Source organism: Rhipicephalus microplus, chromosome 8 (genome assembly GCF_043290135.1).
Source record: "Rhipicephalus microplus isolate Deutch F79 chromosome 8, USDA_Rmic, whole genome shotgun sequence".
Classification (NCBI taxonomy): Eukaryota; Metazoa; Arthropoda; class Arachnida; order Ixodida; family Ixodidae; genus Rhipicephalus; species Rhipicephalus microplus.
The window spans coordinates 90834182-90861189 of record NC_134707.1 but is presented as its reverse complement, the minus strand read 5'-3'; the positions used below and the strand labels follow the sequence as shown (position 1 = coordinate 90861189).

Genomic DNA, 27008 nt, shown 5'->3' with positions numbered 1-27008 from the left:
TTAATTACATTTGTGAGCTGTGGTTTCGGAGGCCGAGCATTGTACAGGACTTGCGCAGAGAAAGCGGGAGTTCTAGAAAAACTCGACAGTTTTGAAGATGATGTCATGGTTGACAAAGGTTTCAACTTGGGCTCGCTAAGCAAAAAACTTTGGGCTGGGGGTTGTGCAGCCTCCGTTTATTCGTGGACACCTGCAGTTCACGGACGAAAGAATCAGAAAAGACTCTAAAAATAGCCAGGGCACGTGTTCACGTCGAGCGTGCAATCGAGAGGGTGGAAGTTTATAAAGTTCTGAAGGAACCTGTACCTTGGGAAGTCGTCGGCGCCCTTGATGAAATATTTCTTGTGATTGGTGGAATTGTTAATCTATCCGCCTCTATTCTCTCTGAGAAAAGGTTCGAGTGATATTATGGAACTTGTGTTCGCAATGAAATGTAGTAGAACCTATTATACAGGTAGTCAGAAACTGAGGTCAATGAGGAAGCTAAAGAAGCTGAGCACCACCACATGAGGGATAACACACCATTGTGATATGTAAAGACTATTGAGTTAATGGACCGACACAAAGGGTCTCTTGGGCAATCACCTAAGAAGAATTGAAAACGTAAGCCATCTTCCTTTTCTTCTATGTCGATGCACAGTTGTACCCCCTCCCCCCCACTCAGGACACGTGTGTTTCAACTGCAGTTATTTCATCTGCATTTCCGAGCGGAGGAAGTTATTTTCGGTGTGTTCCTAAGCATATGCATAGCTGTGGGGTGGAACACCTGCTAGCCACGCAAATAGCCTGAGCTCAATCCTCACTCGGACTCGGAAATTCATTATTTATTTTATTCGCATGTGTCTCGATTTTTCAATCATGGACAAGAGGATTAATCACTCACAACCAACGATCCCGACGCCGGAATTTCTGTTCAACGAGCTCTTCAATACTACCGCATTATTATTCGCAAGCCCGTTGACGCTTCCGACAGCTCACACCATGGCCGTGTAAAGAGCACATGACGATATGACGAGTGACATTACACATATCTTAAGGGCAGAGGGTAGGCCCATATCTCCCATGTATTCGAAGGCTTCAGTAGCATGCATTTTTTCTTTACTGCATGTAAAGCGTTTAGGTTTGTTTCATTTTGTGCATTAGCATATTCTTGCAGTGGAACTAAATGATAATAATCTATCAATTGTTGATATTTTTCACATTTGTTTAGCGAAGCATGTACATTTTGTCATTACCTCATTATAGTTCGGTAGCTTCGTATTCACGTTTGGTTTATTTGAGGAAGAATTGATCTTCTGTCTTAAACTGGAAGTATTTCTTAGCGAACTGCAGGCTATCTGTCTCGCCGCCTACGCCTGGATGCTATGCCTCCTGATCGCCTTCTTGACTTGGGGTAGACCAAAATTAGCATGGAAGGATAAGACAGTTTTGAGAATATATGTGGCTGATCATGATATGAATAACGGGACAATCATGTCACGCACATCGTCTAAACCTTTCTTCAAGACACATGTGGCCCATACCTGTTATCATGGGTCGCGGTAGACAGGTAATGCGAGAAAGGTGATTGACAGTTTTTATCTACCCAGGAATGGCAAGAACAAACATTGTTGATTCTTTGGGGCATTCAAACATTCTACCATAGTACCACACCAGGTCTCGAAACAGTTTTAGAAAAAGGCCCTGTGTAGCCATAATGCCAGTGCAGTGTCAATTGGGATGCTTGCTACCTAATTATATAAACCTAAATATTACCCATGTGTTCTAATGATGCAGGCATCATGTCGAGTTAACATCATTTGGAGTTAGGCGCCATCCTCTAAAATTGGTTTAGGTGGCACTAGCCAGGACTACTGTCCTCGCATGCATAAGGGATACATATCAGTTAACCCCTTCTGATGTTGGTAATATCCACATTGCTGTTGGAATTGTTAAGGAACTCTTAACAAGTGGTTATGTAAAACACGTGTGACTGTGTGTGCGTACAACATTTGTGCGTATCTTTAGCATCATTTTGACTTGATTGCTTTCAATATAGTGCACTCTGCCAAGCTGATGCAGCGCCAATGCACTCTCGTGTGCTGTCGCAATCAGTCGCTGACGTATTTCCTCTTGTTGTTCGGTGCCCAGAATTGGCAGCGGTTTGGACTGTACGTGGCACAGTTCTTTGAGTTTACAGGCCTCATATAGTGTATTTGTCTTCAACTTGCCCCAGGCGTGTGCAACCTCAGTAGACGTCAGCAGGTCCAAGTTCTGGGTGCCAGTCCTATTAATAAAATGAAAGGAACCACAAACAACACTCAAGATAGCTTCTGCTACATTGCAGTGCTGCGAAATAGATTACTTGGGAAGCACGTGTCGAGCATATTTTGCAAAGTCACACGTAAAGGTTTACTGGGTAGTAACCTTTGATGTTGGCTCACTTTCTGAGACATGCCTTTTACACAAATATCTGGAGCATTTTGTTGTGCACGTCAATGTTCCCGGTTTTGAGAATTTATTTTGCTCTGTATCAATGAGTCTTTAGCAGTGAATCTGGCATAAACCAAACAGCATAAAGAGACCATAGTGAACCATAAAATTACTTTTTCACTCATTTGTAACTTTAGCTACTAATACAAATTATTTGTGTGCAGTCAGTTTTGAGCTACTTGATTGAGGAGAGGCAAATTGAAAGAAAAATGCTTCGAAAGGTTTTCGCACAAATATCTTTGGTGGTGCAGCTTGTGGTACTACCATCAGAGATTACGAACAATTTCTGTTGAGATAGTAGCCCCATTGGTTCATACTAGAGGCACCAGAAGCATCAGTGCATTTGAATTCTGGCTGCTGCAGCATTAAAAGCCATAAGCCGAAAGTGTCGAAAGGAAAATTAGAACCACCTCTAATATTTGTTTGTTTCTGAGTTTTGGACACCATGGATTCGAATAGTGTGTATGCTATGCCTGAGAGTGTGAGAAGGCGAGTTGCTGTAAGAGGCAATACTTGTGATAGCGACAGATCAGTATCATCTTTTGATAGTGAGTGCAAATTTTTGTATGCCTTTTTGTAACCTGTTTGATTATGACCTTGTGAGTACGTGCACTTGCAAATGTCTGTATCATTAATATATATTGTAGGTTGATGATAAATAAAAGCTGAAGTTCGCGCCTGTTCCTGTTCATTCTTTCCAAGTCCCTGCCGAGTTTATAAGCACATACCAGTTTTACCTTCAAGTGTGAACCAAAGCGGCGAGCTACAAGTTTCATCACTGTTGAAAACATTGATGGAAGTTTAGATCGCGTTGTTTTGCTATCTGCATGCTTGGCTGGTGTTTTATAATATTGAATAAAATGAGAAAACTGCTCCTTGCCTGTTCACATGTAGCAACATTGCAATCACATGTTCGCAACGCTCAGAGTTTCCCGCCTTGCAGGAGCAGTGGCCCTGCAGAAGAAAGTAGGTTATGCACATAAGCCACCTTTGAGAACATGGTAACACTTCTTCCAAATAAAGATTGCACTACTGCGTTAGTCACCTAGGCTCAGAAAGGAAAGCTGCTTCCAGATGGCGGATGGAAACTGTCAGACTTGGTCCACGGTATCCTCACAGGCACCATAACCACCCAAATTTTACCTAAAAATGCTTTAATTGGGTCAGTTATAAAAGCATAAAATCTGCAAACTGTATTTAGGTATTCCTACTACAGCCGTTTTGTTTACAACAAAAAATTTGGTTGCTTTGTGTAACGTTTCACTATTTAAGAGCGCCATAATCATAGTGGGCTAAAATTTAGTTAAGAACACTGCTTGATCACTTGCATCATACAAACATTTTATTGCCGCTGTGCATAGATTTTGAGTGTTTGATAGTTTGGCAAAAATACAATAAAATTTTGAAGTACAGAAGTGCAGCTCGCAATGCAGGAAAAAATGGCAAGATACAGCCTGTTTCGTTCTCAACGGAATACCAGGAGCGCAATACAATAATTATTCATCGTGACGTACACCCATTAATGCTTGGGTTTTGGCTATTCGCGGTGCTTTTTTTCTAACCCATGTAGGTCGTACGATGGTGCTTTTAACCCCACCCCAAGCATCTTGCTTTGTTGTCGTTGCTGAGGCAGGCGAAACAGAATAAGCAAATTTCATGGGCGGCACGCTGAGGCACACGTCCTTCCCCTCGCAGGCTCATTGCATACGAACGTAACAGGGTCCGCAGCTCCGCGCCATCGCTAGCTACCTAATCTTTATCTTATATTGCGCACTAACTACATTCGACCATAATCCAATTTGCAAACGCTACCTAATCTTTGTCTTATATTGTGCACTAACTACCTTCGACCATAATCCAATTTGCAAACAAGAACAGCGTACTTTTTCTGGTTTACTCCAAAAATGCGCATAGCCATATCGTCGTTTTTATAGATACTGTGCGGTAAGATAAGCGCGTATGCACTTAATGTTCGTGACGGCACGATGTCGAGCACGTACGCATTACTTATTGAACATTCTAGTCATCGATATTTACATAGGGTATGTGACGGTTCAGTGTAGACATATGCGCAGCCACTGTGACCACATAAAGCTCACGTAGTACGTACCTTGACGCGACTTTCCACGTCGAAAACAAGCTCCAGCTCATGAGGCTTCCCTCGAACATGGGACGTTTGCAGGCAGAGTCCTTGAATGGCAACGGCGTCAATGTTTCATGCTTTGACGCCACAACAAATAAGGTGGCCGGCGTTCAAAACCTCTTCTCCCTCAATGAGACACCGAATCCTTTTTTTCAGAAGCTTCAACGTGTGCCATAATATTCGCTAGTGATAGCTGCTTTCTAAAAGGCAGCGGCATTTCACAGCCGTTCAGAATCAACTCTGACAGAGACTACAAAAGGCCGGCCTGCTACGACACGCTACGTGCAGTGAGGAACAAGTTGATCATCTCTCGGTTCTCCATCTTGAATCGCCACGCGCGCCACCTAGAGTTCGTGTGCATTGCGAATAGCGCAGTTTACATAACACCCCGCTCGTTTTCGCTAAACGTGTGCCAACATGATCGAGGGGGTCGTTCCAAGTAATAAGATTGTTACAAATAAGAACTCTTAAAGTTCTGTCGTTTGATGCAAGTTCTATGCAGTGAGATGCAAACTTCAATCTAAAATTTTTAAAACTATGTCGTTGCGACTGAAAAGAACAACCACATCAGTTGTGCCGTGTTCAGTTTTCGAGAATTAACAAAGCTCCGTACGCTCAGGCATTTCAGTGCAGTATTAGAGATGACCGACAGAGTGTTTAGAGCATTATCTCAAGAAAATGCTAGTGTCATCTGCAAAAATTATAAAGTTAGCGTCGTTATCAACATTTGTTTTATCACAGATATGCATGTTGAGTAGTATGAGGCCCCAATATGCTAGCTCGCGGTACTCCTGGAAGTATTTCTTTCACTGTATTTTGTTTGGACAAGATGAAAGGGCATTGATTTCTGTACTTTGGATACCAAACTATTACCGTTACAAGTGTCAAGAAATTCATATACCACTATTTTTAATAACCGACTGTGCAACCAGCTGTCATGCAAGCTGTTTTCATGGAACCAGGCATCATGCAACCAGCTGTCACTCTACGGTACCGAAATCGTTACATATGCTGTGCTTCTCAGCGAATACCCATATCGACATTCTTTCTTCGACTTGGAAAATACAATGGCTGTTGTATATTGTAAATATTAACATAAATTTTAACTACAATTGTATCCCTCATATTAAAAATTTGCCTGACGTTGCACGTGACGTGCCACAAAATCAAGCGCACTTCCTCACGTAACCAAAGTATCTTTATTTTGGCTGTGTAATTTTGGGACAATCAAAAGGAAAATGACTTGTATTTTATTGTTAACCTACTCTGCTCAAATTACGACAACTTTTGGGCTTGAGGCCACACGACACACTGATGATATGTCGGCACCACCTTAAAATATGTTTATTTTTAACAATATTTCTTTAGGTCTGACAGGGCCTACGCAGTTCTCTGTCGGTGTAATTCAACTGCACAATTTAATATTGTGTCCCTTGCTCTGTACTGCTACCTCACGTAGGATGTTGAGCCATTGCAACGAAATATAGCAATAAAAGCCACGTATGTACGGGAAGTCATATTAACGTTAAGGAGTGGGCCTTCGGCGCGAAATTCATGAATGCAAATTTCAGATATCTTTTCAAAACCTTAATGTAGTACCACATAACTATTTGCAGTGCTGTTATTTAGGAATATTTTTCTTCGTTAACGCCTCGTGTGCTGTTTTCTTCTAGCTCCCTTTCATTGCCTTATTACATGTATTATACGCAAATGTCTGTGTGAAAATGCATTATCAAGGGCAGAGCACCTTAAGACTGCACAATATGTCTTCGTTTCTAAGCAGCCGCACGGCATCTACAGCACACGTCTAAACCGATACATCTGTGAACATACAAAAATTTTCGGAAGATTGTTAAATAGAATAAACAAAATATAAGACCCCAACATCGAAAGAAAAGCGACATTCAGCCACCCACCAATCGAAGCATATGACAGAACAAAAAGATAGGTAGAGCAAAATAAAATGCTGTTAACGTTAACCAAATGGAAGGTCGTGATTCATGATCGGTTGCACACTACCTTGCCCCATCGTCAACATACACTTCGTGAATATGCGTGGATTTCTTTGTCGTTCTTTGAGTATCGAGGCCCACGGTATGGCCTTGCGCTCTCCCTTTGTAGAGTACCAAGTACTCGAAATCATTCACCAGTTTTTTTCTAAACACATTTTTGTGGACATGTTCTCATTTAGGGATAGCTTACTGCTCTCCCATAGTTCAGTACCAAGTGCTCAAAATCGATTATTAAACATTTTTTTCTAAGCAAAGTTCCGGGTACTTTATATGTCCTCAACAATCGACAACGTTGATCACGTACTTCAAGCTGAATGATATTCCTGTTTCCATGAGCTTATACTTTCTGACTGAGTGTAGGAAAATAAACCAGCTGCTGGAGTACTTTTCGGAGTGAATTTGGCCATGGGCAGTGATCACGTTGGTGTAGAAGATGTAATCGCAGTACTTGTCCGGTGGGTACATGTCTGCAAAACTCGCTCCCTTGCCGACTGTGCAGATAATGGCCTTCACTGGGGGCATGTAGTAGAAAAGAGAAGATGGCTGCTCTGGGTATGCATCCATACTTGCTTAGTTACACGTAAGCAGTTGCGTACGATGTCGCACGTGTGGTCAATTGCAAGCTGATGCACACATGCACGACTGCTTTTCATTGTAAAACACGATAAAAAAGGACAGATGAGAAGGTCGAAAGAATATTTTAGTGTGACATGTATTAGACGTCTTTTATACATGTGCAAAACTGTAGAGCTGTTTTCGGGAATTCTCCCAATAACCCTTACCGAACGGTACCAGTTCATTTGAACTACGGAGCACAATGCTTCGAAGCTGTCAGTATGCGAACTACAAAATAAATATTGATTGACGTTACGATTGTTTTATAATTTTTCGAGTATTTCAATTGTTCCTCATGCAATTGTAAATAAAGAAAGACAATTTCAACAAATGAATCTAAAGTTTTACAGCAGTCAGTGTTCTGCGACCAAGTTATCTTGTCTGTCTATGCCGCCTTTGCCACTTGTTAGAGGCACATGACACCAGCACACTCGTTCAGTCAACCTTCACCGCATCGCACAAACCCGCGCATACCGTAAACGCGGAAGGACATTCCCCGAGTCGCTTACGCTACCATACATTCCCCTTAACTCGTGCTATCGTGTGACTTGTGACCACAATACGCGTATACAGATAAAAAATGGCAGTGGCTTATCTCAGCTACGCCAGGATATACGTAGCGTTAGCAAAGGTTCAGCTGATAATTCTTAGCTTTCTAGATATTATGCTTACAGCTGTTCCTATGACAGACACACGGTATACGTAATATGTGGCACATGTATATTTATTTTTCCGGGCAACTACTTCGGGATCCGATGAGTTAAGCTTCTCCGCTCTACTGCACCGTTGAGCACAATTTGCACTCTCCTCCAAGGCTATACCACAGTGGCAAACGCCAGTCAGAGGCGCTATCTAGCGGCTCCAGCCCAGTGTCAGATGGCGACTGCACAGGGAAGGCGCGCGCGTTGGCGTCCATATGTCTACCAAGGCTATGACGGCACTCCTCTGGAAAGCGCACACCATCGGCGGCGAGTAGCGCGCGGCCGCGGCCGAGTGCGAGGGAGGTGCCGGCTCCGGTGCGTGACACCACTGATCGTCTGCGCAGCGCATCGAATTGCGCGCACACCGGCGGCGAGCCGCGCGCGGCGGCGGCGGAGGATCATTGCTTATGCGCAGAGCAGTGCCACGCGAAATTGGCTCAGCGAGGCCTGTGTAGCTAACGCTAAAAAACGTTGCACACAATTTCCTGATCATACTTTTGAGATGGGAACATGAAAGCGTCGCTTTTGGTCAGGTTGTTCTTGCGGAGGCTTGTCGTCGAGTGCAACATGGGCGTCGAGTCGTTACGAAGCACTAGTGATAAGGCAGACGGGCTGTTGATTAACGTACAATTTTGGGTTATGTACTGATTGAAAAAAATCAAAAGGTAAGAAGCAGTCGTATAGAGAGATTTGAACGAAACAACACGCTTCATTTTCTTGACCTCAGTCCATATCAATTTATTTTCTGTTAGTTTTTTCATTAACACATAACCAAACTGTAAAGCTTGCTTTGTAGACGCTACGTCAATTGTAACGAGGAGCAGAAAACGGCCCACTTATGCATATGGTTAATTGTTTCTATGTGCGGTATGCTTTTCTCAGTCAAATCAAAGCTGCTGTCTCTGCAGCGGGTTTTTGGGGTGATTCTTATACACAGGACAGATGGTGTTTGGTGTATACCGTGAGTGTTTCTCAACAAGGCCACCTAACATAAAAAGGTACAAGGTGTCTGAGTAAGAAAACTGCACAGGAAAAAGAAGATAAGTGGTACTGGCCACATGGACACAGCCGCAGGAGCACACCTAAGTCACTGTGGGGAACAGTATTACAGTACGAGTGACTGCGCATTTTGCAGCGGTCCATGGACATCGGGTGATGCACGTCGCATTTGGCGGGTAGTAAGTGAGCATTTTGCATACGTTGACATGCTTTTTTTTGGAGAACGACGCTAAAGCTCGGAGAGCTGAGAGTTCTGGTGACAAAGTCACGAGCTTTCTTAGCACGGCTTTTGAAGGAGGCTGTTTATTACCTGCTTTTATCAACGCAGTAAGGTAACGCTTTGACGTTAAAGTGCGTAAGTATTACTGAAGCCTGCTGTCACGAGTGATTCCAATACTGACTAGTCTTTTTTTGTTTTCTGATTGTGTTGGCTGATCCACACTGTGCGCTATTGTATTAACCAAATGAAATTGCACAGTACTGCTATGTATCTCACTCATTCCTTCAAATGCTTATATCTGTGCGACATTTTACGTGCAGATGAACATGAAGAATGGTCCCTTACCTGGGGTTGGTTTTGTGGTTGTTGTCGTCGTAGTACTGGTAGTTTTAGTAGTAATTGTGCTTGCAGTGGTCATGGTTGATGTGGTTGTAGTCGTAATACTTGGACTCGTGGTGGTCTTTGTTGTTGTTTTCAAGGGTGTTTTGGTGGTTTTTGAGGTTCTAATCGAATCGTGCTGGTACTCGTCATTGTGGGTGTAGTAGTTGTAGTAGCTGTCTTTGTTAGAGGCGCAATCGGGGTTGCTCGGGCTGTGCTCGCTGTGGTCAGGACTCTTGTGGTCGTAGTGGTTGTAGTCATTTTGGTAATGGTTGTTGTTTTGGGGGCTGTTGCAGCTTTAGTCGTGGTGGTTATTATCGTCGTGGGTGTAGTAGTAGTTGTTGCAGTTGTTGCGGTAAGCGCAATCGTGGATGTTGCAGTCGTGCTCGCTATAGTCGGGGTTGCTTTGGTCGTAGTCTTGGTTGACATCGTTGTTCTTACAGTACTGGTAGTTGCCTTGGTGGCAGTTGTGGCTTAGTCTTCGTGGTTCTTATCGTTGTGGATGTTGTAGTAGTAGTTGCCGCAGTCGTTGGGGTAGGCGCAATCGTGGATGATACCCTCGTGCTCGCTATAGTCGGGGTTGCTGTTGTCGTAGTCGTGGTCGACATCGTTGTAGTTGCAGTAGTGGCGGTTGTTTCGATGGTTGTTGTGGGCGTAGTCATGGTGGTTTTCATTGCTAAGGTTGTAGTAGCAGTGGTTGCAGTCGTTGAGGTAGGCGCAATCGTGGTTGCTGCAGTCTTCCTCGCTATCGTCGGGTTTGCTGCAGTGCTAGTCGTAGTTGATCTGGTTTACTGGTGGTGGTGGTGGGGGTTGTTGTTTTAGTGGTTGTTGTGGTGGTTGATATGGTGGTAGTAGTCATGCTTCTTAACGCTGGGGATGCAGTATTTGTGGTTGCCGTCGCTGTGGTTGGTGTCATCGTGCGTGATGTACTCAGGCTCGACGTAGTAGGAGTTGTTGCGGTCGTAGTCGCGATTTTGCAGTGGCAGGTTTTGTCGTAGTTGCCACCATTGTAGTCGCGAACGAGGGACGACTTGTCAGTAGAAATGGGTGTGCTGCGAAAAATAATGAAAGAAAAACGTAGTTAATCCCTCTTTTTAGGAATCAATATCACACGAAATTGAAACGTGTATTCTCAGAGGTGCATTCTCATTGTGCATTAATCCGCCACAAAGATGAGGGAATAAATTCTACAGCAGCTAATTGCAATACCACGCAAATAGCCGCAAACAGCTCGAAACAAGTAGCGAACACCTCAAGCAGAAATTGTGCAAGGAAGGACCAGAAACAGTATCAGCGTGGACAACCAAATTTCACAGCTCAGTACCTAAAGCATGCTGCTAAAACAAAAATAAAAATGCCCAAAGTGAACGCACATATATACACAAGAAAATTGCGAACTGTCACTATTTTTGCTTCTTCGTGCGTGAGCAGCCTGCTTTTTTTCGTAAACGTGGCCACAGCAGCGAGTGAAATGACGTTCGATGTGTGTTTAACCACCACAACTTCAGATCAAACTTGCGGTGGAAGCACAAGATGTGTGGACGCCCGAATCCCAAAAGAAACGCGAGCGCTCGTGAGCCACCATGCTAGAGAGAGAACACTATACGATCACTGACCACGCCATGTGGAGGCGCGCGAGCATCTGTCCTTTTGAGAGCGCGCACAGAACGCGTACCCGTAGTGCCATCTTGCTATTGGTGATGAAAACGCACTGAAGTTGCTGAGCTCCGACGACTACCTGTGGTACATGATGTATATAAATGGCTTGCCTTTAACAGGTACAGGTAGAAGGCTCACTGAGTTGCGCGGTGGCTAGCGTCGCGCGCTGAGCTGTGCGCGATACCTAGTACGACGCGCTGCTGTGGAACTTTGTCTTCTCGTTTTTTTTCTCTGCAATCTGTTAGTATAAAATTTACAACGTCATATTCGTGATTAAAAGATGTCAGCGATCCCGTAGTTGACATGGCATAAAACAATTGATTGATTTGTTGGGTTTAACGTTCCAAAACCACCATATTGCCACGTTCCATTCCCCAAGTTTTTGTTATCGTCCGAAAACACCGCACGATTCTCAGCGCAAACCGCGCCTGCAGTTTTCTAGAAGGTTCCGGACTGTAGTAGATCATTTCGATAAGATCACGCCCACTGTGCGAACGGTACAGATTGTTCTGGAAGCTACGCCACCGCCAGCGATAACGCTAGAACATTCGACGGCAAGAGTATAAATGCCGACGCGCTTCGCCGCTTGTCAGTTGTTGATCGAAGGCCGACGCTCCGTTCGCCGCTATCAGTCCGAGACTGCTATCTGTGCGAGACTGCTGCTGTAATTGGACTTTCAGTTTACCGGGCACAGGTTCGCCCAAATAAACAGTTAAATCCTAACACGAAGTCTCCTGTCTTCGGCCACGTCACGACCCCGTGACATCTGGTGGAGGTGCTGGGTACACGGCTTGACGGGGGCGTGCGGTACATGAACGAAGCAGCAACCTGCGTGAAACGATCCGAGCGATCGTGCGGGAAGAGCTGCGCAAACTGTTGCCTTCGGCGCAACCTCAAGTGGATTCGATTGCCGACATTGTGCGAGAAGAAGTTCGGCAATCACTTCGAATTCCCCATACACCGCTGCCCGAGCCAGAAAATATGAGTTACGCCGCTGCAGTGCGCCACAACGCTCCTCCCCGTCCACGCCAAAACGCCGCCCCGTCGCACTTCCGTCGCCAGACACCACCGCCGCCACCACCCCCACCGACGACCTACCGTTCACCAGCGGGCCAGCGCAGTGCGCCGAGGAAAACCGACGTTTGGCGCACCCCTGACCACCGCCCACTGTGCTACCACTGCGGCGAGGCCGGGCACACTTACCGCCGTTGCCAGTACCGACAGATGGGACTGCGTGGCTTCGCCGTCGATGCACCACGTCCGCAGCCAGGAGAACGACCACGTGACATCGCCGACTACCTGACAGGAACTCGGTGGACACCACGAAGCCCTTCGCGTTCGCCGTCGCCCAGCCGCCGCACGTCACCGCACCACCGACAATACTCTGGCCCAACGCGGGGCCGGTCTCCTAGCCCGTATCCGGGAAACTAAGGGCAGCAACCGGTGGAGGTGCGGTTGCTGTGCGACGAACTACCGAAGATCCTCCGACGACGACGACGCCGCGACGGAGCTTTCCGAACACAACGCCAACCAGGCAAAGCCCTGACGGCGAAAGCTCACTTACTGAAGGTGGCCTGACGACGCAACATGGAAGCAGCGGAACAAGCCGACGCAGCCGTGACCCGACGCCACGCCCTAACTGTAATGCGAGACGGCGAACTAGCGACCTCGACGTTCTTATCGACGGCCACAGTGTGACCGCTCTCGTCGATACCGGAGCCGACTATTCTGTCATCAGTGGGTCGTTCGCCGCGAAGTTAAAGAAAGTTAGGACAGCTTGGAAAGGCCCTGAAATCCGCACAGCCGGAGGTCATCTCGTAACGCCTGCAGGAATCTGCACAGCGAGAGTCACCATTAACGGCCGTATTTATCCTACAGACTTCGTAGTCCTACAGCGTTTCTCGAGAGATGCCATCCTTGGCATGGACTTCTTATGCCTCCATGGTGCTGTCATCAACCTAAAAACAAAGTCGATAACGTTATACACAGAAGAAGCACTACCGCCGCGCACGCCGTCAGGACACCAAGCCTTGAATGTGCTGGAAGAACAAGTCACTATTCCGCCTCGCTCAAGCGTCATTATTTCAGTCGGCGCTCCTAAATCACCTGACTTGGAAGGTGTCGTTGAAGGCAGTCAGCATCTGTTGGTCACCCGAAATATTTGCGTCGCAAGAGGAATCGCAGAGCTGCGGGGAGGCAAAGCAACGGTTCTGCTCACGAATTTCAGCAATGAGTACAAACATGTGAACAAAGGAACAACGGTCGCATACATCGAAGAAATTGTCGAAGCCACCAGTGCTTTCGCCCTCGCCGATTCTGCGGAACCTGCTCAGAGGCACCAAGCCCCTCCCATATCTTTCGACGTCAATCCCAGACTTCCGAACGATAAGCAAGAACAGCTCAAGGCCCTGCTCCTGCAATACGAAGATTGCTTTTCGTCGTCATCGAAAATTCGGCAGACCCCAATCACGAAACATCGCATCATAACCGAAGAAAATGCCAGACCACTCCGTCAGAGTCCGTACAGGGTTTCGACGCGAGAACGTGAGGCCATGAAGAGACAAGTTGATGAAATGCTGCGGGATGACATTATCCAGCCGTCCAAAAGTCCATGGGCATCCCCCGTGGTGTTAGTGAAGAAAAAGGATGGGACCCTACGTTTCTGCGTCGATTATCGCCGCCTGAACAAAATCACGAAAAAGGACGTGTATCCCCTGCCACGAATAGACGACGCACTTGATCGGCTCCATAACGCCAAGTACTTTTCGTCAATGGACCTTAAGACTGGCTATTGGCAAATCGAAGTCGACGAAAGAGACCGAGAGAAGACGGCGTTCATAACACCGGACGGCCTCTTCGAGTTTAAGGTGATGCCCTTCGGCCTTTGCTCAGCGCCTGCAACGTTTCAACGCGTTATGGATACAGTACTGGCAGGATTGAAGTGGCAGACTTGCCTTGTGTACTTGGACGACGTCGTCGTGTTTTCCTCGAGTTTCGACGAGCATCTTCGGCGCCTTGAAGCTGTACTTCAAGCCATCAAGACTTCCGGACTCACACTGAAGCCACAAAAGTGCAGATTTGCGTATGAGGAGCTCTTGTTTCTGGGGCACGTTATCAGCAAGTCTGGAGTTCGTCCCGATCCACGGAAAACAGCCGCCATCGCCGACTTCCCGCCGCCCACTGACAAGAAAGCCGTGCGCCGATTTCTGGGCCTGTGTGCCTATTATAGGCGGTTCGTGAAAAACTTCGCCCGCATCGCCGATCCTCTCACTAACCTTACCAAGGCCGACGTGAAGTTTAAGTGGGGAACGCCGCAGGAACACGCTTTCCAGGAGCTTAAACATCGCCTCCAGACGCCTCCGTTACTTGCCCATTTCGACGAATTCGCCGATACAGAAATACATACTGACGCAAGCAGCGTAGGTCTTGGCGCCGTTCTTGTGCAGAGGGCTGACGGACTTGAAAGGGTTATTAGTTACGCCAGCCGATCGCTATCCAAAGCAGAAGCAAATTATTCCACAACAGAAAAGGAGTGCCTCGCCATCATCTGGGCTACGTCGAAATTTCGCCCCTACCTCTACGGCAGGCCCTTCAAAGTTGTGAGCGACCACCACGCATTGTGTTGGCTAGCCACCTTGAAGGACCCCTCAGGTCGCCTCGCACGATGGAGCCTGAGACTTCAAGAATATGACATTACTGTCATTTACAAGTCCGGCAAAAAACACTCCGACGCCGACTGTCTCTCTCGTGCGCCTGTCGACCAACCGCTACCCGACGACCCGGATGACGACTACTTCTTAGGAACGATAACTACCGACGACTTCGCTGAACGACAGAGGGCCGACCCGGAACTTAAGGCCCTAATAGAATACCTCGAAGGCAGGACCGCCGAAGTCCCGAAGATATTCAAGCGCGCACTTGCGTCGTTCTTTCTACGAAACGGTCTTCTACAAAAGAAAAACTTTTCACCGCTTCGAGCTAAGTACCTTCTTGTGGTGCCTTCAGCTCTGCGACCAGAACTCCTGCAGGCCCTTCACGACGATCCGACGGCAGGGCACCTCGGTGTTTCTCGCACGCTCGCGAGGATACAAGAAAGGTACTACTGGCCACGTCTTACCACCGACGTCACTCGTTATGTGAGAACATGCCGGGACTGTCAGCGACGCAAGACACCGCCGACAAGGCCAGCGGGACTTCTGCAGCCAATTGATCCACCTTGCCGACCTTTCCAGCAGATTGGTATGGACCTACTGGGGCCGTTCCCGACGTCGGCTTTCGGAAACAAGTGGATCGTGGTAGCTACCGACTACCTCACCCGCTACGCCGAGACAAAAGCCCTGCCAAAAGGCAGTGCATCCGAAGTAGCTAAATTCTTCGTCGAAAATATCGTCCTACGTCACGGCGCCCCAGAAATCCTTATCACCGACAGAGGAACGGCATTCACTGCCGACTTAACTCAAGCAATCTTGGCATACAGCCAAACAAACCACCGCCGGACGACAGCGTACCACCCACAGACCAACGGCCTCACCGAGCGGCTTAACAAGACGATCGCCGACATGCTGTCAATGTACAGGTGCGATCAAAAGTGTGCAGACCACGGGATCGCGTGGCAGAATGCATCGACGCGCCAGCTAGCGACGAGACACGACGAGACACCTGCTGCAAGGGCGCATGCGCGTCCCGTCTTATCACTTGGCTTCTCATGTCGCTCTGTTGGACGCGGTTACGGCGCTCGTACCCAAAACGACAACTGGGTGTCGCTTTCTTTGCTCCATCGAATCTGTGTCATTCTTTTACGTAGCGGCTGCGACGGGGCCGGTTCAACACCGGCTCGCGTTGTTATTGACACCGGTTGATTAGGATAAGTAAGCATAGCGAGCATCGCACAACCTGACGAAGCCAAACGCACAAAATTAAATTTTCTCAGGCCAGCTTGCCTTTGTCGGGCTAATCCAAGTTTCACTTAAATGAGCTTAGCTAAGTCAAAGTTAATGTAGCCGAAATTAATCAAATGTAGTCGAGCACTTTATGACCTAAATAAGTGAGGTGTAAGTAGCTTTAGTTAAGCCCAGTCCAGCTTGGTGTTTTCATGTTAAGCGAAGTTAAGCTTAGATGAGCCCAGATGAGTCGAAATAAGTATAGCCAAATCTAATTAGGCAAAGTTGATCATGCTCATCCTTAACCTAGCCGTGCAAAATTAGCCTATACAAGGCAAACCTTATCGGGGCCAATTAATCTAGGTCGACTTCCCCATGAGCCCACAGAAGTCAAGGTCAGGAAGATACTAATTACTCTTTACCGACTCCATACTAATTAGGATAATTTACGTCTAATTAGTGCTAATTATTGTGAACACTAATTATGACTAAATATTAGTCTGAAATCCAGCTAGAGTATCCTCTATACTGGAATTTCACGTGGCATAATTAAGCTAAATATGCATAACTAATCTAATTAGGCAAACACCAAGGAAATTATAAAAAGTCTGATTAATCTTGGTTGGTCATAGCATCATCAAACCAATTGGATTATGATTAGCTTTAATTAGGCAACATCTTATTAAAACACAAATAATTAACGTAATTGAAATCGAATTCTCATGAGCTCAGAGAATCCAAGCTCAGCAAGATGCTGATTACTCCTGACCGAGTCGAGTCTCATTTACCCAAATATAAATCTAATTAGCCTTAACATTATTTATAAATATTACTGAATAATGTGCGTGACATCAAAGCCCACCCGAAGTACTCGAGTTTGATGTCGCAGAATTATGCAAATCACGGCTCGATCCGCCTAATATAGACATCTATTGCTGCATAGGACGCTTTTGAGAGTAAAGGTGTTTAATGCAGTGTAATTATTCACGTCAATGTCTCCAGCGCAAGCAGGCTGTAAAATGCTAGTTCTATTTTTTCTGGAAATGTGCAACAGAGTATCTAAATTATAATAATGGGAATTGTGGTAATTAATGCAACATCAAGAAATGCCAGTGAGGGCTCAAGAATGCGCCTTCGGTTTTGGCGCCAGCTTGCATCAACAAAAAAGGTGTCAGTCGGTCGCTAGTGCGTAGGGTTGCATTTTATATCTCAGATGATTCCGCTTGATAATTGAACCCCTGAACGATGGTTATGCCAAGCGACAAAAAGAGGCATAGGTTGAAGCATTCGGCCGCATATGCTGCAGCAATTCTGTGTGGCCATCCTTAGCACGCTTAGTCCGACGCCCTACCTCCGTTATCACTGCAAGCGATGAGAGCCGACGGTCACGTTGACGGATAATGTAAACGGCTCCTAGGTAGCAGACTGTGGAAGCAGCATCGAAGTGGTAGTGCTTCATTTTGTATTTGCAATGCCGCCATACGTGCCACTGGAGCAGCGACAACGTATTGTGGAGCTGTCGTTGCAGGGATGGTCCCAACGCGAAATCTGCCGCTTGATGAATAGGTCGAGGGCCGCAGTTAGTAGAATTATCAGGACCTACCTCGACCATGGAGGAAGTCTTGCTGACAGAGAGCGCAGTGGACGTCCAAGAGCAACGGACACTCAAACTGATTCGCTTATCGTGGCCTGTGTGGTGGTAGACCCATTCATTGATGCCAAGGAAATCCGCCGTGAGCTTCAACTGGACGTCTCCCTCAGCACTATTCGGCGGCGACTGCGAGAGGCCGGGCTGTGGGGCTGCGTGGCTGCTCAGAAACCTCAGTTGACGGAGCGACAGAGGCAGCTAAGGCTCGAGTTTGCGCGTTCTGTGGAGGGCTGCACGGTGGAAGAATGGGGCGAAGTAATTTTCACCGACGAATCTACCTTCTCTTCGCGATGGGACCAGCAGCGTCATGTATGGCGCCCTATGAATTGCAGGTGAGATTCACCTGCAGGTTTGATTCGTGGCAGTTAACAAATTGACCATTACTTCAGTAATGCCATTTGTCAGCTCCTCACACTTTGTATCAAACCCTCCCGTGAACAACAACACTTATAAGACAAATGTCAATGCTTGTCTCCTTCCAAGGCAAGATTTATATATCTTTTCTCCCATAGAACAAAGTATTTCAACATATATAATATCACGCGGGCCTTGAAGCATCGCTAGGTTACCTGTCGCGACTATTCCGTAGCACCTGAACTATATACAGGACGCTCGGCAGCTTACCCGAAAGCCGCGGGTTCAATCTCGGCAGTGGCAATCGCATTTTTATGGAGTTGAAATGCTAAATGCCGGTGTATTGTGTGATGTCAGTGCATGTTAAAAGAGGACCTGACAGTCAAAAGTTCCGTAGCCCTCCACGACGGCATGCATGCCCTATAATCCTATGTTGTTATGGCACGTAAGATGACAGATATATTATTATGAGTAATTGATGCGTCCCGTACTCCGACGAAACACTGATTTTTCTGATTAAATTCCCCCAGATACCTTCCAGAATACTGCCACAACGTTTTGTCCAGCGGCCGCTGCGCCGTGAGCGCATGGGGAGCCATCAGCAAGGAGGGACTCGGTCCACTTGTCCGAATCAATAGATCCTTCACGGCATCCGCTTATTGCAGATTGCTGCAGGAAGTGCTGGTGCCTTACGCCCTGGAGGGACCATTCGAGGATGGCTGCTACCAGCTGCAGCACGACCGAAGTCCAATCCACACAGCTCGCATGGTGGCCACGGTACTCGAGAACCTTGCCATCCGCACTCTGCCTTGGTTACCCCCGTCGGTGCTGACCTGAACCCGATTGAAAATGTGTGGAGCATCGTGAAGAGCCGCCTGTCTGCGCGACGGCTTTCAAGCGCGACTTCCGAAGCGCTTTGGCAGGCAGTAAGCGAGGAGTGGGAGCGCCTGCGCCTTACCCCTGAGGTGGTCGTGAGGCTGTACGAGTCGATGCCGCGACGCGTCCAAGCCGTCATCGCCGCCAACGGAAACCTGACACGTTACTGAGGAAACGTGTGGCAAGACGCCTGGTGTTTACAACCTCACACAATTAATTTCGTCGTCTTTCGGACCTGGGCGACCAGTCACGCAGTCACTTTTGCCGAGATATTCAATTCTCGCGCTCGGCTCCGACGCACGGAAGTGCTCAGGCGCAGCTTCGTCGTCGTCGTCATCCACATGCTGACGGCTCGCCGAAAGTACAAGCTGTTATGGACCGAAGGATCCTTGGGTATTCAGTTGCCGCTTCGAGAGGAGCAGAAATACTTTATTATTTTGCCAAGGGGGAAAATAAAAAAAAAACGGCTCAATGGGGCCCCATGTTTTTCTCTCAAACTGACCAGCAGAAGTTTATTTGAGTCCTGAGGGGCCAATCTGAAAGAGATAAACAATATAAAAACTCAAAATAACCTGATAATTGTAACAATATCACGCAGTCCCTGCTTGCGCCATTTATGTGTAGCTTTCCTCACAGCTTCCATTGTTTTTATGGCGACTGTTCTCGCTGTAGCACGTTTTGAATCGCAAAGGAAATCCCTACGGTCGAGCTTGTATAAACGTAACAGCCAGATATTTTACAGGTGACGCTGAGGTTTTTTTAGAACCGCTTTTTTATTGTTCAGACGGCTTCTTCTAAAATTGTAATTATGTTTTGATCTTTTAGGACTAGACAGCGGCTGCATAGAAGAATTATTTTATCAGCAGCTAAGTAATCTAATATTCAGTAGTTTTTGTATTGTTTCAAAAATACTGTATCTTTCTCTTTCAAAAGAGCATATAACTGGCCATTGCGGTTAGACTGCCTGTTACTGAAACTCCTGAAAAACAGCTAAGCACCACAGAAAGCAGCGCGCCACTCGATAAACGAAAAAAAAAAAACGTGGGCAGCCTGCACTAAAGGCGCAAGGCAAAGTCACAGTGAAGCTAATGGTTTCGTAGCAAGTCCGATCTCAATTAGGCGTAACTAGGCGTAATTTGCATAATTCTGCGACATCAAACTCGAGTACTTCGGGTGGGCTTTGATGTCACGCACATTATTCAGTAATATTTATAAATAATGTTAAGGCTAATTAGATTTATATTTAGGTAAATGAGACTCGACTCGGTCAGGAGTAATCAGCATCTTGCTGAGCTTGGATTCTCTGAGCTCATGAGAATTCGATTTCAATTACGTTAATTATTTGTGTTTTAATAAGATGTTGCCTAATTAAAGCTAATCATAATCCAATTGGTTTGATGATGCTATGACCAACCAAGATTAATCAGACTTTTTATAATTTCCTTGGTGTTTGCCTAATTAGATTAGTTATGCATATTTAGCTTAATTATGCCACGTGAAATTCCAGTATAGAGGATACTCTAGCTGGATTTCAGACTAATATTTAGTCATAATTAGTGTTCACAATAATTAGCACTAATTAGACGTAAATTATCCTAATTAGTATGGAGTCGGTAAAGAGTAATTAGTATCTTCCTGACCTTGACTTCTGTGGGCTCATGGGGAAGTCGACCTAGATTAATTGGCCCCGATAAGGTTTGCCTTGTATAGGCTAATTTTGCACGGCTAGGTTAAGGATGAGCATGATCAACTTTGCCTAATTAGATTTGGCTATACTTATTTCGACTCATCTGGGCTCATCTAAGCTTAACTTCGCTTAACATGAAAACACCAAGCTGGACTGGGCTTAACTAAAGCTACTTACACCTCACTTATTTAGGTCATAAAGTGCTCGACTACATTTGATTAATTTCGGCTACATTAACTTTGACTTAGCTAAGCTCATTTAAGTGAAACTTGGATTAGCCCGACAAAGGCAAGCTGGCCTGAGAAAATTTAATTTTGTGCGTTTGGCTTCGTCAGGTTGTGCGATGCTCGCTATGCTTACTTATCCTAATCAACCGGTGTCAATAACAACGCGAGCCGGTGTTGAACCGGCCCCGTCGCAGCCGCTACGTAAAAGAATGACACAGATTCGATGGAGCAAAGAAAGCGACACCCAGTTGTCGTTTTGGGTACGAGCGCCGTAACCGCGTCCAACAGAGCGACATGAGAAGCCAAGTGATAAGACGGGACGCGCATGCGCCCTTGCAGCAGGTGTCTCGTCGTGTCTCGTCGCTAGCTGGCGCGTCGATGCATTCTGCCACGCGATCCCGTGGTCTGCACACTTTTGATCGCACCTGTACGTCGATGTCGAACACAAGACGTGGGACGCCATTCTTCCGTATGTGACCTTCGCATACAACACGGCAGTGCAGGAGACGACGCAGATATCGCCATACAAATTGGTCTACGGAAGGAGCCCGGCAACGACGCTCGATGCCATGTTACCCAACGTCACCGACGAAGAAAACCTCGATGTGAGCGAGTACCTTCAACGCGCCGAAGAAGCCCGACAACTTGCGCGTCTCCGTATCAAGAATCAACAGACGACCGACAGCCACCGTTACAACCTTCGACGACGCTTCGTGGAATACCAGCCCGGTGAACGTGTTTGGGTGTGGACGCCGATACGCCGACGTGGACTAAGTGAAAAGCTTCTGCGACGGTACTTCGGACCGTACAGGGTGGTTCGACGGCTCGGCCCACTTGATTACGAGGTTGTCCCCGACGGCATCACGAACTCTCAACGACGCCGATCGCGACCTGAAGTCGTCCATGTCGCGCGCCTCAAGCCGTTTCATGCGCGTTAACAAACTTAACTAGTGTTTTTTTTGTATTATTTTTGTATCGTAATTTATTCATTGTACTTTCTTGCATTATTATTGTACTTTCATCTTTAGTTAAAGCATCGGGACGATGCCTTTTTTTCAGAGGGGGGCAATGCCACGTTCCATTCCCCAAGTTTTTGTTATCGTCCGAAAACACCGCACGATTCTCAGCGCAAACCGCGCCTGCAGTTTTCTAGAAGGTTCCGGACTGTAGTAGATCATTTCGATAAGATCACGCCCACTGTGCGAACGGTACAGATTGTTCTGGAAGCTACGCCACCGCCAGCGATAACGCTAGAACATTCGACGGCAAGAGTATAAATGCCGACGCGCTTCGCCGCTTGTCAGTTGTTGATCGAAGGCCGACGCTCCGTTCGCCGCTATCAGTCCGAGACTGCTATCTGTGCGAGACTGCTGCTGTAATTGGACTTTCAGTTTACCGGGCACAGGTTCGCCCAAATAAACAGTTAAATCCTAACACGAAGTCTCCTGTCTTCGGCCACGTCACGACCCCGTGACAATATGATTATGAGAGACGCCGTAGTGGAGGGCTCCGGAAATTTCGACCACCTGGGGTTCTTTAGCGTGCGCCCAAATCTGAGCACACGGGCCTACAACATTTCCGCCTCCATCAGAAATGCAGCCGCCGCAGCCTGGAATCGAACCCGCGTCCTGCGGGTAAGCAGCCGAGTACCTTAGCCACTTATACCGCGGCGGGGCGGCATAAAACAATTGCCTGTTAGCATAAGCAGCGTTTCTTGATTTCGTGATAGAGCGCCTAAGCCTTGAGGGGGCCACACCAAAAAAGTGCACCTTGAAACAGGGGCAGCTCTAGTATTCATGATGAAAATGTATGAAGTAATTAGCAATACTGCTAAAACACTTCAGAAGAACTCAGTGCCAGAGAGAAAAGATAATGATTAGTTCATTTTACGTGATCTATGAGGGTCAGTGATGTTTTAATTTGTAGTGGTCGTGTCTTCTTCATGATGAGCCGACGTGGTTTAGTCAGCGTTCACGTAGTTGATAGTATTGCCGGCGCTCTAGTCTATACTTGTGGAGATGAATTCGATATCCTACAAATACCATGTTTGTGTTGTTCTCATCTGGGTTCAACAGATCTTCATCTGATTGCCCTTGCGTGAACGCCTGGGTGGCTGCATGTGCGTAGTCATGGCGACTAAGAGTAGCCTGCGCAGGGTTCCACACAAGTTAGAACATACATCCTGTGCGCAGTGAGTAAAATAGGCGATGTGTGTGTATTTTGAGGTGATACCACGGGTGAAGGCTCGAAAGGCGTCATTCAAATACCTGAAAACGAATTGCATGGCAAAACTTCAAGGTACAGCTCACTTTTACTGTGTTTAGCTCTATCTTTATCCTGATACGAACAATGCTATAGTAGTGACCACTGCGTTTGGCCTTACGCTGCAGAAGAGTGAGCCATCATCGGCTTCTTTAGCTGAGCAACGACAATATGCCACGCGCCGCTGTAACCTTCATGGCCTCACTTGCGTGAAGCCGCGTTCACACTGAAACTCGAAGCCAGCGGCAATGACAGGAAAACCCCACCAGAGGTACGCCCCTTTGCCGTTTAAGTGATCTGAAAATCCGGGGGCGAGCTTCAAAATTCCAGCACCGATTGTTTTCGCCCTGGTGGTAGTGTTCTGTATAACCGTAAGCATTTGTGCGGGTCTGCTAGCACACTGACACACAACCAGATCTCATACTCAGTGGCAAAAGGCCACTACTGCCACACAACCACGTGCACTGTCGATTATATGGGCTTGATTATTGTTCTACACGCCGTCATGTTATCATGTGGGATCTGTTCTGTCATCGATAAAAACACCTCCTACAACAATATGTCCACCCTTACCCTTTCTTCTAAGTCAGTATCTGCCTTTTGAGTTTTTCCTCAATGTCTCGATCACGAAACAAGAAACGCAATCAAGAGGGCTCTAGGGAATTGCTGCTCAACAGACATCGCGGAAACTTTTCTACACGGCGTGATAGTTCAAAATACCTTTCATACACTCATCACAGATTGTATTCGACATTTTTAGATGCGAAATAGCTCTTTGATTCGCGTGTGTAACGCCGTACGTATGTACGTGCGTACGTACGAACGTGCCACAACGCGTTCCCCTCACCGCAGATGTTAAAGCACTACGATGTAGGTCACGCCGCAGCTTCGAGTTGACGTCACGCTCCCCTCACAGTGCGCGCTAACGTCCCTCTCTCCATTGCCCGCCGCGAACTTGCCGCAGCACCCGCAAATGCTGCCTCGTCGGTTCGCCCGAAAGACCTGCTGCTACCGCCACTCGCTACGCTACCGCGACCACCGCTCGCTACACTGCCGACACGTTGGTTCACGCGCAATAAAACTGACGCGCGCCTAACGTACGCGTTGAAACATGCCTTCACGTGCCACAAGACCTACGCCAGCCATCGCTTCAAACGAATCTTTCATCGCTCACGGCTGCACCCATGTCAGCACCATTCAGCCTGTGACACCACTCGTGCGCTGCACTGGTGCTTCGCATCCCATCAGAGTTGTCTTTTGGGAAGACGGTGCTAATCTTTCTTCACATATAATGATGCCTTGCTTCTTTCAATCGTGAAAAAGCTCAAGCTTCTATCTAAACGTAACAAGTAAAGCTTTCCCTTAATTGCTGCGTTGTTTCTCATTTTGTATTCTGTTTCATGTTGAATTGATTCAAACTTCAAATGAAAAAACACAAAATGCTAACATTAGCTACTATCTTGCTTATACAGTTAGTGGCGCTTGATAGGAGGGACACAATTAATTAGTTTTCACGGTAAACGACTGTGTACAGGCGAATGCTATAATTATTGTCCATACGTACAGTCATATCAAACCATAGCACTTCGCGCTTTAAGCCAAATAGTACTTCTGAGGGAAATTCAGGTAAAGTACGTACACCTACCTGTGAGTGCTGAAGTAGACATTCTCTGTGCCGAGGCCTTTGGATGGCCTCCCGTGTACCGCTTCATTGGAACGGTTCTTACGACTAATATGGTCGGTGGTGGATACTCGTATGAGGAGGCTCCACCTTGGCCACCGAAGTCCTCCATCATGGAGACACTGGAATCATCCAAAAATGCTGGCCAACAGAAAGTTTGTGAATTGTAGGGGTTGCGCAACCAAGAGACAGCACAAGAGAAGCATGAGACAAACCCCTCATGCGTGGGTCTGCTTGGTGTTATTTTTTGCCTTTCTCATGGTGGGCTACACCTTTATTCATATGATACACTACGAACGACCCTGACACGCCACACCGCCAACAGCACAATTCACTCGTATTCAAGACTCACGATGGCGAGTCTTCGTCCCGCATTTTAATTTCTCCAATGCCACGCAAAACTTTTTTGGCGTGCTTTTAAGACTTATGCCTTGCTATTCACAGGCATCGCAAGACAGTTTTTCAAAAGTCGCGTCGTGCCGCCACATGTCGCCTTACTGCCATCGTTCACCAAAAAATACCGTTGAATGCGAGGTCATTGCTTATTTCTCTCGCAAGACCCGCGTTGTAACGTACGTATACAATGCTACAGCGGTCGTTACCGCATCAAAAACATTGTCATTGAAGGGCTAGTGGTGTACTGTATCCATGGCTAACGGTCACGCTTGGGGTAAGCACGTAAAAAAGAATATAAGCAAACGTTAACAAGAAAAACTAAACGATGTCGATGCGGCCACAGAACACCTACCACGACGGAGACTAAGTCTGGTCTGCATTCTGCGCCCTTTCCGGGTAACAAGTGGAAGAATAAAAAAGACGTGACCTCCGAAATGGCTATAGCGCGCGGCTAGCGTTTGCGTTCTCGGAGGCTTCAAGAAAAAAAAAATAACTGTGGCAGTGGTCGAGAGATGGTGCAGCGTTCGGAATGCCCTGGGCATACCATGCATGACTTGGGGCAATCTTGTTTGCAAAAACAAGATAAGCTCTAGTAATTATTCCGTTCGTTAATGTGCCACCGTTGATACACTTGTGTTTGTCTTAGCATCAGATACAATATATTTAGGTGTGCGCATACTGTGGTACTGCCACAAAACGTAAAAAAGTGTAAGAAAACCCACTTGTAACTTGTGCCACTATAGTCTGTCGGAATTCATCGCTATATAAGCTTGTGTGCATTTGAAGTAGGGTGTGAGTAAACTGGTCGAAGTGTGTGCCGCTGCTGTGTATGGCTTATTGTGCTCTTGTTGCGTACTTGTTAGCGTATATGTTAGCATACTTGTTGCGTACTATATGCATACTATGTGTAGTATGTGTCCTTGTGTGCATGTGTCGCTATATGCATGCATCAGCACATATTGGGCGTCCGGTGTCAGTGATGAATCCTGAAAAGGCTGAGGGGTAAACAATCCGCATGGGAGCCGTGATGTGATAGTGGATAATGGCAACGTACGTCCCCACAGGCGTCCTTTTTTGTAGTATCGTTCAGTTTCTCCAGATGGCGCCTTCTACCACCTACTTCACGACTATGACACTCTCACACCTCCAGCTACTTATATAACCTTGAATATCCATCTATAAAAGCTGCACAACTGAGTCGGAATGGTTTTGCTGCGATCGAGTCTACGGTTTGGAGGCACAACCCGTGACCGGCGGCCCCATAAACGCATGGATAACGTCGCTACACTATGTGAATCTGCGAGAAATAAATACAACAAGCTTAGCATGCACTCTTCAGGTGAGGTCTCTGCAGTATCCGTGTCTTTTGGAGTGAACGTCGCTTCACAGACCAAACGAAACCTGCTTGCTCCGTCGTTCTCTTTCGCGATGTTTTCATGGCCACAGGTTCGTCTGCTTGTTTATATAATCATTTCGCTCAATATCAAGCTCAGCGGCACCATTTTTTGTAACTTTCAGTGCCGTGTTCTCCTTATCAGTCGAGAATCGCTGCATTTGCTAAGCCTACTCGCTTCGTCTGGGGGCATCCTTGTTGATTTTCATAGGAAGGAACATGTACCTCCTTGGCAAAGGGAGTAACGTTTCTCTATTCAAATACCAACATTGGGGACATCGCCGTTCCTCCCTAAATGGAGTGAACGTCACTCCATTTATTTAAGAGTGATAGGATTTTCTTCAGTGAGTGCTGCAGAGCAGAGGCTACGCAGGTTTCGTGTGTCTGCTAAGGAGAGTCGATGAC

At 46.8% G+C, this 27008-nt stretch overlaps 1 protein-coding gene across 1 annotated transcript in view; it reads right to left on the bottom strand.

The window, feature by feature from the left end:
* Nucleotides 1-24949, bottom strand: part of LOC142769238 (uncharacterized) — a 55817-nt gene extending 30868 nt beyond the window's left edge. The window contains exons 1-2 of the mRNA XM_075872308.1: nt 24779-24949; nt 9508-10592 (exon numbers count right to left, since the gene is read on the bottom strand). The gene's annotated coding sequence lies outside the window, so the exon portion shown is untranslated. The remainder of the gene's footprint in view (nt 1-9507; nt 10593-24778) is intronic.
* Between the last annotated feature and the right edge of the window lie 2059 nt (nt 24950-27008).